The following is a 6947-nucleotide window of genomic DNA, read 5'->3' on the forward strand; positions in this document are numbered from 1 at the left end:
GCAGCGTAGATGGTAAAAAAATGGGCAGAAAAACTGTGCCAAGACCCCTCGTTAAATACAAGCCCTGGAGCCCTTGGTTCTGCCCTCCATTCAAAGGGTCCAATCAGAGGGACAGAGGGTACCGATGAGATGTACCAGTGCTCACAGTGAATTAGTGCTCTTTGTCTCTCTCCCTCTTTCTCTCCCCCTCTCCTCTAGGCAGATGTGAGAGACAGACAGACAGACAGAAAGAGACAGACAGACAGAGACACAGAGACAGACCGATAGAGTCAGAGACAGAAACAGAGAGACAGAGACAGAAACAGAAACAGAGAGAGAGACACAGAGAGAGAAGCAGAGAGAGAGAGAGAAAGACAGAGAGAAGTTGAGTCCAATATCATCCGAGGGTTCCTCAAGTCTCTAGAGATGCAAGCTAGAAATAGGCGCACATTGAAGGCATTGGCTCCTCTACTTGGTTTTCTTCCTTTACTCTCCCTTTGGGAACCTCTCTCTGAAGAGAGTCTCTAGGGGCAGCTAGGTGGCGCAGTGAGTAGAGCACCGGCCCTGGAGTTAGGAGGACCTGAGTTCAAATTCGGCCTCAGACACTTGACACTTACTAGTTGTGTGACCTTGCGCAAGTCACTTAACCCTAATGCCCTGCCTTCCTCCCTCCAAAAAAAAGGGGAGTCTCTAACTCTATATGTCCTCTCTTAAAGCCAGAGAAAATGTCTGGAGCCTAGATGTAATGTCTTCTTCATGGAATAACCAGGTCAGTGTCACTGGATGAAAGAGTACATATCAAGGAGTGAGGTGTAAGAAGACTAGAAAGGTAGAAGAGGCTAGGTTATGTGCTTTGAAGGTCTTTGAATGCCATACAGAACATTATTCCATATTTGCTTCTGTGAATGATAGGAACCACTGAGGTTTATTTATAAGGGGGTGATATAATCGACCTTTGATGGCTAAAAGGAGGAGGGACTGGAGTGGGGAAAGATCCACCAGCAGGCTATTGTGATAATCCAGGTGTGAGGTGTTGAGGGCCTGCACTAGAGTAGTGGCAGTGTCAAAGGAGAGAAGGGTGGGATGCATCGGAGAGATGTTGCAGTGATGAAATCAATAGACCTTGGCAACAGATTGGATACAGAAGGTGAGAGATACTGAACATTTCAGGTTGTGAGCCTGAGAGACTGGCAGACTGATGGTGCTCTCCACAGTAACAGCGAAGGAAGAAGGTGGAGAGGGTTTGGGGGGCAAGATAATGAGATCCATTCTGGAGGTGTTGAGTTTAAGATGTTTACAGGATATCCAGTTGTTTGAAAGGCAGCTGGAGACGGGTGAACAGAGAAGTTGGAGCAGGATAGGTCACAGTGAGAATCATCAGAATAAAGATGGTAATTAAATCTAGGGAAGCTGATGAGATCATCAAGTGAAGTAGTATGGAGGTAGAAGAGAAGTTGGCCTGGGACAAAACCCTGAGGGACACCCCAGTTAGAGAGTAGGATCTTCAGGAGGATCCAGCAAAGAAGACAGAAAAGTAATGGTAGGAGGAGAACCACAAAAGAATGATGTCTTGAAAAACTACAGATAGTAGAGTATCGAGGAAGAGAGGGGCCCCCTAGGTACCTTCTCCTTCCACTGAAGGAAGAAGAAGATGAAAGTTGGTAGGGAATAGGACTTTCATCTCCTGCTATACAGATTTGCCTTCCAACTCCTGCTACACAATCTCCTTCCTAATCTCCAGTCTCCTTTGGAAAGAGAAGAATTAACATCCATTCAATGATGAGCATTCTCAAACCTGGTCATACCTGCACATTCCAGTGATTCTGAATTCCCAATATTCCACCCCCCAATTCCTTATTCCCATCCACCTCAAACCTTCCGCCCCAAAGTTCCAACCAAACACTGTGCCCTCTGGAATGCCTGTTTCATAAGCAACAAAGTTCCCCTCATCCTAAATCTTTTCTTCTCCCAGCAATCACCTAGCGGTCACTGAGATCTGGTTCCTGTAATGACAATCTTCCTTACCACCCTTTCTAGTACCAGATTCACCTTCACTCCTTTTCTTTGGCTCTCTGATTGAAGGTGGAAGTTGTAATGCTCCTTGCTCCCCATTGTAACTTCCAGGTTCTCCCTCTGCCTCCATCACTCAATAACATCTCCTTATTTGACATTCATGCAAATTATATCTACCACCCAATCAAAATCCTGGTAGCTGTTGTCTACAGATCTCCCAGTGATTCCTCTTCCTTTCTCAATGAATTTGCTACCTGACTAATAATTTTTCTCTTCTCTCTAAATCTTGCCAAATCCCCTCATACCAGGTGACTTCAATACGCATATTGACTCCCTCAAACAGTTTGAGGGAGTGAAAACCTCAGTTTCTCACCCTATTCACTTCCCATGAATTAAAAATTCCACCCCACCTCAGCCACATAGTCATACTCTTGATCTTGCCATCACCCAGAAATGCACCACCTCCATGGTCAAGAACTCCTTGTCTGACCATAATCTACTGGCTCTCTACTTTTACCTCTATCTTCTCTCACCAAATCCTACTCTTTTTCCACACAATAATCTCCAATTCCTTGAGTCCTTATTTCTCTCCCAGGCCAACACCCCAGGACTAACCACTCTGTTTTCCTTTTTCCATCTTGACCCCTTAGTAAACCAATTCAACTCTACACTGGCTTCTTCTTGAGTCCCTAGCCCCATTATCACATTTCCTGTTGTGCTCCACGAAGCTTCAGTCTTGGACCAATCCCACCATTTATTGTCTTTGCTACTATACGCATGCTTCTGAATGAAGGTGGGGAAAATCAGATAGCCATTCTGAACCTAGTCCACTACAAATTTGTTACACAACTTCAACCGGGACCACCCTGCTGCTGGATAATTCTACTATACCTCGCTTATCAACTCATTATCCCATTCTCAACAGAGGTTCTTCCAAACTTTTTCATTCTTCTTCAAACCTTCCATGGCTCCTTCTCTCCCAACCATGTCTGCTAAGAACTTTGCCTCATATTTTATGTGAAAAAACTGAGGGCATTTGCCATGAGTTCCCTCTTCTCTTCACTTCCTCATTTCATGTCATTCAGATGCCTTCTGCCACTGTCTCCTCCTTCACCCCTGTCTCATATGAAGAGGAGGCCCGATGTCTTACCAAGGCAAACTGTTCTGTCATCTCCACTCTATCACTTATTTTCTTTTTTTAAAAATATTGTCTTTTTCTCCAATTGCATGCAAAAATATTTGTTTTTTATAATGGTGAGTTCCAAATTCTCTCCCTCCCTCCCTCCTCTCTACCCCTTTTGCAAAAGCAAATAATTTGATATACGTTATACATGTGCAGTGATACAAAATATATATTAGTCCTGTTGTGAAAAAAAACCACAGATCAAAAACAAAACAAGAAAAATAAAGAAAGTAAAAAAGTATACTTGATCTATATTCTGACTCTGTCAGGTCTTTCTCTGCAGGTGGATGGTATTTTTCATTGTGAGTCTTTTGGAATTATCTTAGATCATTGTATTGTTGAGAATAGCTAAGTCATTCACAGTTAATCATCATACAATATTCCTGTTACTGTGTACAATGTTCTTCTGGTTCTCCACACTTAACTTTGCATCAGTTCATGTAACTCTTTGCAGGTTTTTCTGAAAGTCTCCTGCTCATTATTTCTTATAGCACAAAAGTATTCCATCACAATCATATGCTGCAACTTGTTCAGCCATTCCCCAATTAATGGTCATTCCCTGAATTTCCAATTCTTGTGCCACCACAAAATATTTTGCTATAAATACTTCTGTACAAATAAGCCGTTTCCCCACCCTTTTTTAAAAAATCTCTGTGGCATATGGACCTAGTAGTGGTATTGCTGTGTCAAATGGTACACACTTTTTTATTTTTATTTATTTAATATTATTAGTTTTCAGCATTGATTTTCACAACACTTTGAATTACAAATTTTCTCCCCATTTCTACCCTCTCCCCACTCCAAGATGGCATATATTCTGATTGCCCCATTCCCCAGTCAGCCCTCCCTGTCTGTCACCCCACTCACCCCCCCCATCCCCTTTTCCCTTACTTTCTTGTAGGGCAAGATAGATTTCTATGCCCCATTGCCTGTACATCTTATTTCCTAGTTGCATGCAAAAGCTTTTTTTTTCAACATCTGCTCTTAAAATTTTGAGTTACAAATTCTCTCCCCTCATCCATCCCCACCCACCCTCCCCAAGAAGGCAAGCAATTCAACATAGGCCACATGTGTATCATTATGCAAAACCCTTCCACAATACTCATGTTGTGAAAGACTAACTATATTTTGCTCCTTCCTATCCTATCCCACTTTGTTCAATTTTCTCCCTTGACCCTGTCCCTTTTTGAAAGTGTTTGCTTTTGATTACCTCCTCCCCCTCTCTGTGCTCCCTTCTATCAACCCCCCCCCCATCTTAATCTCCTTCCTCCTTCTTTCCTGTCGGGTAAGATACCCAATTGAGTATGTATGTTATTCCCTCCTCAGGTCAAATCTGATGAGAGCAAGATTCACTCATTCCCCCTCACCTGCCCCCTCATCCCTTCCTACAGAACTGCTTTTTCTTGCCACTTTTATGCAAGATAATTTACCTCATTCTATCTCTCCCTTTTTCCCTCTGTCAATATATTCCTCTCTCATCCCTTAATTTGATTTTCTTTTAGATATCACCCCTTCATATTCAACTCACCCTGTGCCCTCTGTCTACATATATATATGTATATGTATATTCCCTTGAGCTACCCTAATACTGAGGTTTCATGAATTATACACCTCATCTTTCCATGTAGGAATGGAAACAAAAGAGTTCAACTTTATTAAGTCCCTTATGATTTCTCTTTCTTGATTACCTTTTCATGATTCTCTTGATTCTTGTGTTTGAAAGTAAAATTTTTTATTCAGCTCTGGTCTTTTTACTGAGAAAGCTTGAAAGTCCTCTATTTTATTGAAAGCCCATATTTTGCCTTGGAGCATGATACTCAGTTTTGCTGGGTAGGTGATTCTAGGTTTTAATCCTAGCTCCATTGACCTCCGGAATATTGTATTCCAAGCCCTTCGATCGCCTAAATGTAGAAGCTGCTAGATCTTGTATTATTCCGATTGTGTTTCCACAATACTCAAATTGTTTCTTTCTGGCTGCTTGCAGTATTTTCTCCTTGATCTGGGAGCTCTGGAATTTGGTGACAATATTCCTAAGAGTTTTCTTTTTGGGATCCCTTTCAGGAGGTGATTGGTGGATTCTTTCAATTTCTATTTTACCCTCTGACTCTAGAATACTAGGGCAATTATCAAGTTTCCTTGATAATTTCTTGAAAGATGAGATCTAGGCTCTTTTTTTGATCATGGCTTTCAGGTAGTCCAATAATTTTTAAATTATCTCTCCTGGATCTATTTTCCAGGTCAGTGGTTTTTCCAATGCAATATTTCACATTGTCTTCCATTTTTTCATTCCTTTGCTTCTGTTTTATAGTATCTTGCTTTCTCATAAAGTCACTAGCTTCCACTTGCTCCAATCTAATTTTTAAGGTAGTATTTTCTTCAGTGGTCTTTTGGACCTCCTTTTCCATTTGGCCAATTCTGCCTTTCAAGACATCGTTCTCCTCATTGGCTTTTTGGAGCTCTTTTGCCATTTGAGTTAGTCTATTTTTTAAAGTGTTGTTTTCTTCAATATTTTTTTCAGTATTTTTTTGGGTCTCCTTTAGCAAGTCATTGACTTGTTTTTCATGGTTTTCTCTCATCATTCTCATTTCTCGTCCCAATTTTTCCTCTACTTCTCTAACTTGCTTTTCCAAATCCTTTTTGAGCTCTTCCATGGCCTGAGACCAGTTCACGTTTTTCTTGGAGGCTTTTGATGTAGGCTCTTTGACTTTGTTGACTTCTTCTGGCTGTATGTTTTGGTCTTCTTCACCACCAAAGAAAGATTCTGAAGTCTGAGTCTGAATCTGGGTCCATTTTCACTGCCTGGCCATGTTCCCAGCCAACTACTTGACCCTTGGATTTTTCATCAGGGTATGACTTCTTGTAGAGTAGAGAGTACTTTGGCCAAAGCTTGAGGGACTGTGCTGTTGTTTGCAGAGCTATTTCTACACAGCAAGCTCTGCCACACCAACGCTCCTCCTCCCCCAAGAACCACCAACTAGGACTGTGACTCAGATCTAAGCAGGCTCTGCACTCCTGCTCTGATCCACCACTTAATTCCTCCCACCAGGTGGGCCTGTGGCCAGAAGCAACTGCAGCTGTAGTTCTGTACTTAGAGCTGTACCACCTCTTCTGTCTCCGGGGTGGTGGCCGAAATGTGAGCTCCCTTCACTCTGTCCCTGCAGTTTTTTCCCACTAACCTTCTCTGCTGTCTTTGGTGTTTGTGGGTTGAGAAGTCTGGTAATTGCCACAGCTCACTGATTTTGAAGTTGGTATTTTGCTTTGGGGGGGCTTGCTCATGAGAAGGATCTTTTGATTCCCTGGATGGGACTCTGAGTAGCCATTTTGTTAAGACCCCCTCTGACTACTCAGATGTTTATGCTTCTCCAATCTGGTGGTGTGTGTAGGTGGGTTGTATTACTTTGTTCAAACAGTTGGAGCTCTGTCTGTTGAATCTCTGTGCTAATTTCTCTGCTTGTATTTTCTCCACATTTAAGGTACTGATCTTTCCCCTGAACTAATGAATGTAATTAAAGTAAGATTGTTGACCCCTTTAAAGTTGCTTTCCTTTAGAAAAGCAGATCAAAGAACCTATGCTAGCTGGCCATCCTGGGTGTGCCAGGCTGTTTGCTGTTACACGGCTTTGTAACGACTCTTGAATGTTCCTACTTCCCTCCTCTGATACTGCCACCATGCTGGTACAGACCTCTATCACCTCAGCTTGTGGGCACAAACCAGGAATTACACGAGCATCTCTGTTTCTCTGAATCCAGAACAGGATGATGATTCAAGCCAC

Source organism: Trichosurus vulpecula, chromosome 2 (genome assembly GCF_011100635.1).
Source record: "Trichosurus vulpecula isolate mTriVul1 chromosome 2, mTriVul1.pri, whole genome shotgun sequence".
NCBI classification, from domain to species: domain Eukaryota; kingdom Metazoa; phylum Chordata; class Mammalia; order Diprotodontia; family Phalangeridae; genus Trichosurus; species Trichosurus vulpecula.